The sequence below is a fragment of the Rutidosis leptorrhynchoides genome, chromosome 9 (genome assembly GCF_046630445.1).
Source record: "Rutidosis leptorrhynchoides isolate AG116_Rl617_1_P2 chromosome 9, CSIRO_AGI_Rlap_v1, whole genome shotgun sequence".
Taxonomy (NCBI): domain Eukaryota; kingdom Viridiplantae; phylum Streptophyta; class Magnoliopsida; order Asterales; family Asteraceae; genus Rutidosis; species Rutidosis leptorrhynchoides.
The window spans coordinates 42,279,964-42,294,521 of record NC_092341.1 but is presented as its reverse complement, the minus strand read 5'-3'; positions in this window follow the sequence as shown (position 1 = coordinate 42,294,521).

The window sequence follows — 14,558 nt, the reverse complement described above, 5'->3', positions numbered from 1 at the left end:
TCTAATTAACTTCCTAACCTTCCTCATATTCCCCCCATAAACCTTTCCACTTCTAATTACCCTTCCACTTCCAACTCCAAACTTATTCTAAGTTCCCCTGATCTTTTGGCTGCTAACAATTTTCACGAGTCTTTTGCTTCAAAGGCTGCTGAAAAACCTTATGTTCTTGAATCTAATCAGTGTGCAAACGAAAATTGTCGTGCTTCTTGTGAAAAGATCAAAGCACGCTGCCTCTTACCTATCGATGTACAAGATGATGCTTCCCAACCTTGCAATAATAATAGTACTTCTATTTCGAAAACCAAAACACTTAATTGGGTGGAGCAGGTTCATATCAAAAAAAGTGATAAGAAAACGTCCAATCTTTACACCAACAGTTGGGTGGATGATGTACCAAACTTATCCGGTATGTTCGACACCTCCAGCGAAATCAACCACATTGTAGGAACTTCTGCAAATGTCCAAAAAAACAACACAAATGGACAACAATCCGGTTCAAAAAAGTTAACTTATAAACAAGAATTGTATAATTTTGGCGTGATGATGAAAAATATGGCGAATGATGATACCCCGGTCAAAAATCACAAATCATGAGGCTATGATTCACATGTCTTCAATCGTTTAACTCTTGGCTACTTTTCAATCCTCAACTTCCTTTGTTTTTTTAATCTCTGTCTCACGTGTCTTTGAAATCGATGGGATTAATTGGCTTTCAATTGATGTTGTTTATCCTCTTAAATCTGCACCCACAAAAACGAGCTGCATTTTTAGGTTCTTTTGTTTCGACCTAGCCTGCTACTGCCTGTTTATTTTTCTTTTTCATTCCTTCCAATCTCCCTGCTTTCTTTTTTGTACGTCTCAATTACCCTGACTTTGCGTGGCATCAATCCGATTTCGTCGTAATGAAGTCGAGTTCATCAATGTTTTTGTTGATACGGTTATGCCGTTATTCTCTTTGGGGATAAAGATTCCTCAATTTCATATTCCCCTGCTCGCTTCTTTTTTGCAAAAGTTTTGATTCAAGTGGGTTTCTTTTATTTCCAAGTGGGTTCCCTTTTTGTTAAAGATTTCAAGTATTGGTTGGGCTTCTTTCAACAAGCTTCTTTTGTTTCAAGTGGGCTTTGCAGCTGACCTCTTTTTATTTGAACTATGTATGGCCATTTGTCATGTGGGCTTGATACTGTGTGGGCTCATAAGCCCGGGCATAGTCGGGTCTTGTTTCGATTGGGTGTCTCGTTTTTTTCTTGTCGTTCTTTCAATTGTGTGTCTTCTTTTAGGCTCAATAGCCTCTAGCAGTGTAATTTTTGTCAATCTTCATCGATCTGATGAAGTATTCTTAATAAAAATTTATTTTCGCCTAAAAAAAAAAAAAAAAAAAGTAGAGTTGGTGTAAATTTATTTGAAAGACGTTGATAGACCGTTAGGTCCTTGTTACGTTTTTGTACTAAGCTTCTTCGTGAGGACGCATCATGATAGAATCATGTTAGTCTACTTTTTTTGTCTTTTTATTTTGTTATAATAAGTGTATGATTGATTAGTGTAGAGTTAAAAAAGTGATCATTATCTAAAGAAGTTCTAGCGTGATAGTTGACCTTAAAGTTCATCGAATGAGTGATCTTAAAAAATGCTCTCAATACAATCCATTTTTTTATATTAAAGTTTTGACAAAATTGCCCATTTCATCCTTGTATTTTCTACTTTTTGCCTGTTTCATCCCTGTATTTTATTTTTTGCATTTTTCATCCTTAAAAGCATTTTAAAGTCTCAATTTCATCCCCCACTGTAACGAAGGTTAACTGTGTCCGTTAAAATTATTAAAAAGGGACTATTCACGCAATCTTCAACTAATTAAACTACAAAAATCAATTCATTTTTCCTCTCATGATAATTGATTGTGGATATAAGGTAAACGGTGCGCTCACGTACTCGTGCAACCCATTTTGCTGTTTCCCATACTCTAAATCTAAACACAACAAAAATCCTACTCATTATAAATATATTTAGGTTCCATTTTAGTTTTTCGAAACAAGGTTTTCTATAGAAGAATTAGTCAACCACTATGTTGGAAGTTAATCTTGTGTTGAAAGATGAGGTGACCAAAACCGACGGATAAAGAACATCCTTTTGAACGTTCTCATATGGAGAAAACTTTCGTATGGCTTCAAAGTCCTCAACGTCTCCAGGGTATCCGAATTCTTTATGGTCAACAGGCGTAAGTGGCAATATTAGGTTGACTAGAGTGTTAATTGGGTCCAAAAAATGGAACCTGCAAAATAAACAACAATTTAAGACTTACAAGTTACTACTACTTCAACCTGCATATAAATAAATACATAATAAAATATCAAACAGTATATACATGATGGCGATTTACAATAATCATACTCACCTTCAAAACACCTTCACCGAGAAATTTAGCACACGAAATAAAATCATTAACAGAATTTTGTTTTTTAGTACGTCTACCATCTTCATGCCATACGCACCCGGGATTTTCACCTTGTTTCTTTCTTTTGTGTGAATAAACAATAGTTAAAGAAACCGTAACCCCGTCAGACGATACGACTTCGTGTTATTCGCAAGCGTAAAACTCAAAGAGATCGTTCCAAGAGCGGTTTTATTTCGATAAATTATAGTCGACTACTACATCGAGCATCTGCAAAGAGACTAGAAGAGGATCAGTGTATATTGTATATTGATAGTGAGTTATGAACCAAACGTAACACTATACGGTGTAATCTACTTACGAGTTACGACATTTGAAAGTCTTGTTTGCAAGGTTGTAATAGACGCGAGTCGGGGACGCATCGGCCATGCCTAAAAAACGACGCATCGGACGCAACGGCGACGCAACGGGCGTTGACCACTACTACAAAAAATAAGCAAAGGAACATCTTTTTTGGCCTTTAGAAACCGGTTTTACAAGAGGTTCTTTTAGGTGGGGGTTCCAAAAGTATAGAACCGGTTCCTTTGCTGGAGCAAAGAGACCTCTTTTTAGTTAAGAACCGGTTTCTTTTCTGGACGTTAGAAACCTCTTTTTAAATAAAAACCGGTTTCTTTGTAATTAAATAAAATTTAATTTGTTTTTTTCAGCTGGTTCGTAATAAAATTTATTCACTTTATATATATTTTTATCTTAATTATTTGGCATCTGTAACTTGTAAATCACAATATATATAAACAAAACAACCAATACACTATAAACAATACTCCATATACATTTATACATATCCTCAATACAGTAAATGATAAACCATTTTGTACAATACTCTGTATACATGTATAACATCATACATCATACATATCTTTAAATCAAAACATATAACTTATACATCAAAATTGTAGCTCATTTTCTAAGATAAAAATATAAAAATTCTACAAGTAGAAACTATTTGCTGAAACATCAAACCTTTTGTGTACTAGAACATCATCATCATCTTTAAATCATAACTTATTTGTTCACCATCATCATAAATCTTGTTTGTTCAAATCTGGGTCGAAATCTCTCTTACAGGTCATCTTCGAATCTTGTTCAGATCTTGTTCATTCAAAGCTGGATGTAACCTATGTTGTGGGTTTCAAATCTAGAAAAAATAGTCACGATTTGACATCTGAAAATGAAGGAAGTTTGTAGTATTTTAGAAAATGAGTAAGTGGTGGAAGAATGGTGGAAGTGAGGGTGATGGTGAATTAGAAGGGAAATATGAAAGTAGATGGTGAAGGTAAAGTGAATTTTGGTTTTTGGGTGATATATAAAATAAAATGACTCAGTTTTTTTTTTTACTTTAAATTTTGGCCATCTGATCTTGCTTAAAAAGTAGAAATGTGGAACCGGTTTAGAATTAAAAAGAGGTGCTAAAATTTAAAACCGGTTTTAATGAAAAAGAGGTTCTTAAAGTTGAAGTAAAGGAACCTGTTTTTTAAGATAAAGAGGTTTCAAAGGATGGGAGCGGTTTTTTTTTAAAAAGAGGTTTCTAAAGTGGCATAAAGGAACCGGTTTTAAGTAAACCTCAAAAAACCGGTTTCTTATGATTTTTGAAACCTGTTTTTTTAGACTTTTTAAAAAAAAGTTCCTAATAGGGGTTTCTTTGCTCATTTTTGTAGTAGTGGACTAACGTTGACTTTTTAAAATAGTTTTATTAAATATATATTTATATATAATATTATATGGATCAAATCTTTAAATATAAACTATATTTACAATAAACATGAATAATTAACAATTATTAACAATATATAAAAAAAAGATAAAAAATTTGACCGACTTTGACTGACTTTGACCGACTTTGACCGACTTTGACTGACTTTGACCGACTTTGACCGACTTTGACCGACTTTTTTCGAATTAGACCGAATTTTTCCGACTTTGACCGACTTTTTACCTTTGACCGAATTTTTAGAAACGACGCGTCGGTCATGCCTAAAAAACGACGCGTCGGCCGACACATCGGCCGACTTGGCCGACTTTTACAACACTGCTTGTTCGTATAACACTACTACTCTGTACTATTAAAACTTATATTACTAATATAACTACTAGACAAAATTTGTCTTATTAGTTATGAATAGTACTATTTAATATTTTATTTTTCACACACCCAACTCCCTAACTTTCATTAAAATACAAATCGAACCCCCCATTTTATAGTACTATTTAATATTTCATTTTTCACACACCCAACCCCCTAACTTTCATTAAAATACAAATCGAACTCCTCCATTTTATATCTATAGACAAAATTTGTCTTATTAGTTATGAATAGTACTATTTAATATTTCATTTTTCACACACCCAACCCCCTAACTTTTATTAAAATACAAATCGAACCCTCCATTTTATAGTACTATTTAATATTTCATTTTTCACACACCCAACCCCCTAACTTGATACCTATATTCTAAAATATTATTTATCCCATCACTAACACTAAAAATATTGAATAATAACGGTCACCACGCTACTAATGTGCTACTTTTTTTTTGTCTCAAACGATAAAAAAGCAACTTTCATAAAAGGAACAACCCTTCAATGCTACCAAAAGATGTCGAAAAATATTCTTTTTTACAAAATAGATCAACTAACTTTAAAAAAAAACCGAACGCTAAAAGAAGCAACTTTCACAAAAGAACAACCCTTCAATGTTAGATGTCAAATTTTTTTTTTTTTTTTTTTTTTTTTTTTACAAAATAGATCAACACTTTTTTTTAACTCGCATTCAAAACGGAGCTCCCGGCACGAAGCGAGGGCTCCACAACTAGTTGTTAACTAAACGGTTGTAATTACCAAAAAAAATTTAACTCGAGTACGTGAGCGCACCATTTACCTTATATCCACTATCAATTATCATGAGAGGGAGAATGAATTGATTTTTGTAGTTTAATTAGTTGAAGATTACGTGGATGGTCCTGTGAATAGTTTTAACGGACTCAGTTAACATTCGTTAAGGTAAGGGATGAAATTGAGACTTTAAAATGGTTTTAAGGATGAAAAATGCAAAAAATAAAACACATGGATGAAACGGGTAAAAAGTAAAAAATACAGGGACTAAATGGGCAATTTTGTCTAAAGTTTTTTATACTACTAATATAAATATAATGCTAAGAGCAAAGAGAGTCGTTTGGTGTTAAATCTCAGTGTTAAATTTAACACTGGATTTAACACTGAGGCCAAAACAGGGGAAATTGTTCAGTGTTAAATCATTATTTAATTATTATTATTTAATTTATTTAACTAATAAAAAATATAATATAAATAAAAATAATATTTTGGTGATTTAACGGTGATTTAACACCGGAGGGGAGTGGTGTGCACCGGTGTCCCCGGTGTTAAATCTCTAAACACACCGTTAACTAGGTAACGTTGAATCATTTAACATAGATTTAACGGTGATTTAACACCAGAGAGGAGTGGTGCGCACCGGTGTCCCCGGTGTTAAATCTCTTTAACGGTGGCAAAAGTGTTCGACTCCTAGAGCTCTAATGATAATGAGTAAATTTCTGTTTATATTAATTACTCCGTACCAGTCTACAACCTTATACGTTATGTCATTTGGTGTTTTCATCCGTTGATCCCTTTTTGGAGTGACTTGTTGTGTTTCATCCAGTTATTTTTTTCCTAAAAAATGCATAATATTAATTTAATATATTAATATTATTTAAGAAAGGAATGTAAAAATCAACATAGTAACATAGTAGAAATCGATATAACAGAAAACAAAATTAACTACAAACAAAATTAACCACATAAAACCTAACCACCAACAAGGTGGGAAAAGTTAACAAAATTAAACTACGACCAATGCTACATCTAAAAGAACTCGGAGTTATTATTATTATTATTATTATAATAATAATAAAAAACTTAAAAGTTTTAAAACTTACAAAAAATTAGTGGAAAGCCTAGAGACAATCTGGGCCCCCACACCTCTAGCAATAGCAAAACCTATCATAGTAAAAATATGAGCAGCAGCACCGGCACCAATATCTTGCGTCATCGAACTCTTCTGAACCCGCTTTAGCAAAGAAACAGCATCCTTCTCTAATTCCCCAAGGGAAGAAAATGAGAAAGGAATGAAACCATAACCAATCGCCTGACAACTAGATTCGTACTTGACCCGCTTCCGACGAGCCGCATCAATCACAGCACGTCCAGGGACAAAGTCAGAAAGCCCAGACTGTGTCAAAGGAGAAGACCCAGTCAAGTCAACACAAACATCGCGACCACAATCCCAGGAATAAAGTAACACATCTGCAGGTCTGAGGGCCCTGTCGTTGTGACAACCCGGAAATTTCCAACCAAATTTAAACTTTAATCTTTATATGTTTCCGACACGATAAGCAATATTTGTTAAGTTAAATTTCAAGAATTTTAAACTATGTTCATACATTCATTCAACCTCGACCAAGTTCCAACGATTCACGAACCATTAAACGAATATGATTATATATGTATATGTGTATATATATATTATAACTTGAAACGTAAACAAAATATTAGATTAAATACTTTATATGATTGTATCTGTTTCAAAATGTTTATCAATGGAATTAGAAGATAAGATCAAATGATTGAATTATCAGATATATTGAATTATGATTACAAGTTGAAAGGCCCATGTTGATTTGAGAAATCTTTTCATTTTAACAATATTCGAAAAATGGTAAAGTGATTTATAAATATGAACAAATTATCAATCATTGAGAACTAGACAAAGGATAGTGGAAGATTGAATCTCATAAAGACTCGATTGATCTATTTAGTTTCAAACGTACAAAAACGTTTTCAGTTTAAAAAGAACTTTATTATTAAAACGTATATAACTTTTATAAATATCTAGAACCACTTTTGACAACTCATTACTTAACTAGTATGATAAAGATAAAGATATTTATATTTTATTTTATTAAATATATATAACGATTTAAATTAATATTATATATATTTATACGCGTATTATACGTACATAGTTTTATACTTTTACTATACTTAAACTTTACCTTTACTTTATTTTTACTTTACTTTAACTTTAATAATGCATACTTTAATAATTCACTTTAATAATTCATACTTTAATAATTCACTTTAATAATTCATACTTTAATAATTCACTTTAATAATTCATACTTTAATAATTCACTTTAATAATTCATACTTTAATAATTCACTTTAATAATTCAAAAATCTATTATAAATAGAATTCAATAGGTTTCATTATTTCATAGAAACTTGAAAATAGTTTTCTCTAAACTCTCTCAATCGATTTACATATATATATTTACTCCGTATTATCTCAAGATATTATTAGTATACATAAAATATTACGACAGAGTGCTGTCCGAGTGATTTCGAAGTTGTTTTTTTTGAGTGGGATAGGATTAAGGAAATTATGGGTTATAGCTATGGAGGTGATTGAGTATGGTTCATGGGTATGCTCGTGAGGTCAATATAGTGTTTATCATCTCCGTTGCGTTTACGTACCTTTCCTGCAATATTGAATCTCAATATTGATATGTGAGTACTCATAATTTAACTTTTACATACTAATAGTGTATCCCTGACTAGTGCTCGAGTATTTAGGATTATGCATGCTTGTACTTTTGATCTTGCCCTTAAATAGGTTAGGTTGAATCTTGATTTAGTTACACTTGCGGTTGAGATAAGGTATAAGATATGCATGTCCTTGGAAAGCTAGCGAAAAATTAAGAACTTTTCCTTTAGATATCGAATGGTTTCGATGAACGGATTAGAAGTTATAATCAATTGAATTTTCGATATTTTTATTAAAAATGATTATTATTATCGTCGTTTTTATCGTCGTTCTAGTTTTATCTTATTATTATCATTATTATTATCTTTATCAATAAAAGGGATTTATCATTAAAAATTGTTATTTTTTTATTACTATCGTTATTATCGTTAAAGTTATAATTAGTATTATTATTATTATCCAATTATTATTATTATTATTATTATTATTATTATTATTATTATTATTATTGGTATTATTATTATTATTATTATCATTATTAATATATATATATATCATTATTTAAAAATGGTTATTGTTATTGTTATTATTATTATTATTACTATATTATCATTAAGATAATTATTAGTATTATCGTTAATAATGTTATAGTAACTATCATTATTAATATTAGTGTAATTAAAACAAATATTTGTAACACCTAATTATTTTGATTACTATTATTATCATTATTATGAACACGATATAAAAGACGATTAAAAGCTATTAAACGAAACTATTAGGAAATAATGGGTAAGAGTATCATGATGAAATTAAAATATTATAAGATATTGATTTAGATAAAATTATCGTTCTTATTATTTTTATCATTACTATTATTATTAAAAAAGTATCGTTAGTATTAAAACTATCATTTTAACAAAAATTATCATTTTAATAGAAATGTCATTGTTACTATAAAATATCATTATTATTATTATTATTTTAAATAGAATTATTATTTTAAAGATAATATTAAAATTATCGTAAATATTAAAGTTATCATAATTAGAATTATCGTTTTATCATAATGTCATCTTAGTAATTATAAATATTGATATTTTTATAATAATAATTATTATTACAAAATAATACAACTTTTACTTACTATCATTATAGATATTATTTTATCAAATAAATATATGATACAAACATATTTTACTACGTGTAATAACTTACTTTAATAATACCTATCATATTATCTTTATAATATTAAATGAACCCTATAAAATTTTATTACTTAATATATATAAAAGTATATTTTATTATATAAATTTAATATAAAATTTTATTTATTAATAAATAAATTATATTATTTACTCTAATAAATCTTTTAAAAATATTTAAAAATGTAAAACGACGATATTTAAACTATATATTAATCATGTATAGATTTTTGGAAATTATTTTGAGTCAAATTTACTTTTGTTGACTTTTGCATATTAGTCTCGAGCATTAGGATTGTGGTACACTATGACTTGACCTAATTTGTTAGACAAATATTGACCAACACATAAATATATATAATTAATTTAGGTTCGTGAATCCGAGGCCAACCTTGCACTTGTTCAATGACGTTATATGTATTTTTACTACGAAATACAGTATGGTGAGTTTCATTTGCCTTTTTACCCTTTATATTTTTGGGACTGAGAATACATGCGCTTTTATAAATGTTTGACGAAATAGACACAAGTAATTGAAACTACATTCTATGGTTGAATTATCGAAATCGAATATGCCCCTTTTTATTAAAGTCTGGTAATCTAAGAATTAGGGAACAGACACCCTAATTGACGCGAATCCTAAAGATAGATCTATTGGGCCTTACAAACCCCATCCAAAGTACCGGATGCTTTAGTACTTCGAAATTTATATCATGTCCGAAGGAGGATCCCGGAATGATAGGGGATATTCTTATATGCATATTGTTAATGTCGGTTACCAGGTGTTCACCATATGAATGATTATTTTTGTCTCTATGCATGGGACGTATATTTATGAGAACTGGAAATGAAATTCTTGTGGTCTATTAAAATGATGGAAATAAATGATTATGATAAACTAATGAACTCACCAACCTTTTGGTTGACACTTTAAAGCATGTTTATTCTCAGGTGTTAAAGAAATCTTCCGCTGTGCATTTGCTCATTTTAAAGATATTACTTGGAGTCTTTCATAGCATATTTCGAAGAACGTTGCATTCGAGTCATTGAGTTCATCAAAGATTATTATTAAATCAATTTATAGTTGGATAGTGGATATTATGAAATGGTATGCATGCCTGTCAATTTTCGATGTAAATAAAGATTGTCTTTTAAAAACGAATGCAATGTTTGTAAAATGTATCATATAGAGGTCAAATACCTCGCAATGTAATCAACTATTGTGAATCGTTTATAATGTATATGAACGGGTCCTTTCAGTTGGTATCAGAGCGGTGGTCTTAGCGAACCAGGTCTGCATTAGTGTGTCTAACAGATAAGTCGATAGGATGCATTAGTGAGTCTGGACTTCGACCGTGTCTGCATGTCAATAGTTTTGCTTATCATTTTGTGTCAAAAATTAACTACTTATCATCCTCAGGAAATTACCTGCTTATCATTTTTAGTCTAAGATACGTCTTGCTGCATTGATTGCATGAATAGTGTATAGACAAAAATTCATATCTTAGCGTATCTGCTAAATCATATCTTATCGTATCTATTACTGTAAATGTTGCCTGATATATCCCGTAAATTCCTCCGTAATTTACGAAATCTTTTGTTCTATATATATGGATATTCTATGTAATTAGAATACCATCCGATAACCGAAAATCATTTCATATCGGAAAAAAAAAATCCTTATTCAATCGTAAGAAATGGAATTCATCATTAATTCAAGTTCCTCGGATTTCGAAATGGAATCCCACTCCAGCTCCGAAAGCAGTGTGACCGGAATAGATCAACCAATCAGTCATCACCTATACTGGATGAATTGGGGATGGGTTCGTAGCCTCCTCAATCATTGGAGACAAGAAGAAGGTGATCCCTTCCATCCACCACATTGCCCTCTTGACGAAGAACCTGAAGCACTTACCGGCGAACCTGTCCGAAACACCATTTTCTCGCTCATTTCCAGAGTATCTCGTCACGATTATATATTACATCAAATTTTAGATTTTATTTATCCGCTCGTCTGAACCGACAATCACCCCGGTGTAATAGAAGAAGTCAACGAGCTTCGCGCTCGGGTAGTGGCTTTGGAGAATATGGTGCAGAGATTACAAACACCAGCAGCAGCATCAGCAGCATAACCAGTAACACCATCATCAACGCCAATAGTACCATTACCACCCCAACCACAACCACGTCGTAAACCTCAACTTTACACTCTGTCCCACGAGCACCAATGTCATACGCCCTGTAGATACCAAGGAATACCAACAACAATAACCGACGAAGTATTAATTCATAACTTCATTGGAGAAACATTCCGCGCAGATTATGTAATCTCTAAAGTCTTAGAGATTATCTAATCTAGCCCTAACCATAAATCAGTTAAGCGAACCAAAATGATAGAAGGAAGAGTAGAAACCCTGACAAAAATGGTGTGTGATTAACAAGCTAAACTTGTTTTACCAACAGCATCAACAGTACCGTCAGCGTCACCAGCATCATCAGTACAGTCAACATCAGAATCAACAACACCTATAACATCACAAACTCCGTCAGCTCAAGAATCACTATGGACATCATTACGAATCAATAACCCGTATATTGTATCAACGAGTTATGAAGAATTAACTCATTCCCTTTTATAGAAATTATATGTATATTTTATATATTTTGAAATAAAAATAAATCTTTTCGTGCTAAGCTATTGTGTGTGAATCTTAACTACTCGGTTAATTCATATTACAAATATGCAATAATGTACGTCCTTCGGCCGCAACTTAACCAGCGTTAACTACAATCTCTGTCGCAATTCAACAAATTCCAATTCATAATAAATCAAGTATATATTTGATTTTACACTTTCATCATCGATGTACCCGAAACTTTTCAGATAACATCATTCGTACTTTGCGAAATTCACAAGAATTCCACGAACCGAACATCATACATCAACAAATAACGAAGTATTGATTCATAATTTCAATGTCATTAAAGAAATACTGCGTAAAAGTTATGTACTTTTTAAAGCCTTTAGGGATTATTCAATTCTAGTTTCAACCGTAAATCAAATGAGTTTAATTTAACATTAACTCATTAAATCTATGTTACATCTGAAGAAAATATACATATATATATTTTCATAAAGACTGTAATAAAATTCTTTTGTACAAAATATTAATTGTGAAAATTTTTTTTTAACGGGTAGGTAATACCCGAGAGATATATAAATTCACAAATAATATGTTACATTCTTCTAATCTGATTCAGCAAAATCATCCATTATACTCCCTACTTTCACAACAATATACATTCTTTTATAGAAATCAAAACAACCATACTCATTCAAAATTTAATTACATATTCTGATTTTGAAATCTCAAAATTCAACTCGAGATATGACCAAAATCATCACTCTTAGATCTTTACATCTTTCACAAGCTATATTTTGACTTCAAAACTGTGTTAGAACATCAAATGTATGTTAACGATTACAATCTGTGTTCAAACCCTTCGAAAATTTCTGAAGACACTTCGAATGATGAGCAATCGAGATGATGATCCAACCACATGTTACCCACAGTTATGTACCCGAAAAACTCTTGAAACCAAAGTAAAAGTTTAAACAACGTATCCTCGTCAGATTCTTTAGCATTTATTAGCAAAAATAACTTTGCGACTCCTATTCAAAGTAGCCAGTTTTGTCACAGCTCCAGCAAATCAACTTCGACTTTTCAGTCAGACTAACCTTATTATAACCTTGAGATATACACCAACGTTACCAGGGAACCTTTTACATTCCACCACATTATTAGCAGATGTACCAACAACTTCATTACCCTTTGACTTTAGCCTCTCCAAGAAGTCATTATAATTATTCATTGAAACCCCATCATTTACTCATTCGCATCTTGTAATGAGAATTGCCATACGAATCATTGGGAATTAGCAATCAGTATTTTGAAATCTCGCAGCATGTCTACGCCAATAGTTATATGTGTATATATAACGTCTATCTTCTGGACTTAATTTGAATGTGAAGTTTCTGAAAAACACTCCGAACTACGAATTGGTTCTCCGAAAATGGAAAAAATACTGATGAAGCAGCAAAAACTATAAACGACTTTAAACGGTAAAAGCTGGATGATAATGATGAAGTGTGCTGGCAAAGCGCAGAAAAAGAGAAGTTTTGGAACTGGAAAACGGATTGAGCAAAGTAGGAAGGAGGCTGTGGACAAATTACAAAGACTGAACCTGACTTCAAAGGATCCAAATGATTCAGTACCTGCTGAAGTCATTAACGAATACCTTGCTCCTGACTCTAAACCCCTGCGGACAATATTCTTCATCATCCTCTGATATTAGAAATTCTAAAATATCATCATATCTTTCATTATAAATATCCTCCATATTTCTGAAGATATTTTCTTAATTTTTCTTATTTGAAATCATTTACCTCTTCGCGCTATCTGTATTACATCATAAAAGAAACTATTTTAGTTTCTAAATTCTGAAACATTCAAGTTTAAAATAGGAATATTTTGAAGTAGTGTTGGGAACTGAAGCATGAATTAGTATAATATAATGACACTTGATCAATGTGATTATATTACAGTAAGTCATGCTGAGTTTCTAAATGGAACGTGATGATTCACAGATCATAACATCATCATGTGCCATGTTATACGACTCTTGTATTCTATTTAACCTCTAAAATATCAAGAAAATATTTCTTGATGATTCGGCCTTTTCCAAGGTATTTTAGTAATTTGACAAGTCAAGATCGTGCCATCACAATTTCCTTCCTAGAACATTAACAATGTTCATTTCGAAATTCGTATCTGTGAATTCTGGACCATTACAAGCGGTGCTTAATCGCAAGAAGAAGAAACGAAAGAACAAAACTCCGAAATAGAATTTGGGGTATAAATTGCAGCAAATAAAAGAGAGCATTAACTGTGAATGATAATGATTATAGAAGATAGAAGCAGAGACTTTGAAATATAAGGGAACATATAAAGCCCAACGATAAACCAGAAATTATAAACCATATATATCGATGCATATAGCAATATAAAGATACGGGAGAACTAGGAACACTATAAACCCAAGAGTATAGTAGAAGTAAATAGATTCTTCCGGCGGTAGATGAAAAAGAGAAGAATGACCGATATGAAAGTTAGAAGTATATATCGAGAATCAGAACTGGATGGAGCATATTGATGAATACTTTAAAATATGAGTTGAGGGGGAAAGAATAGAAGGTGATGAAACATGACTAGGAACTTAGAAATCAACAGATTTAACTCACACAATGGCAGAATAAGTGAATCAAACCCTCTAGTGAATAGGTTAAGTTTTTTTTTTTTTTTTT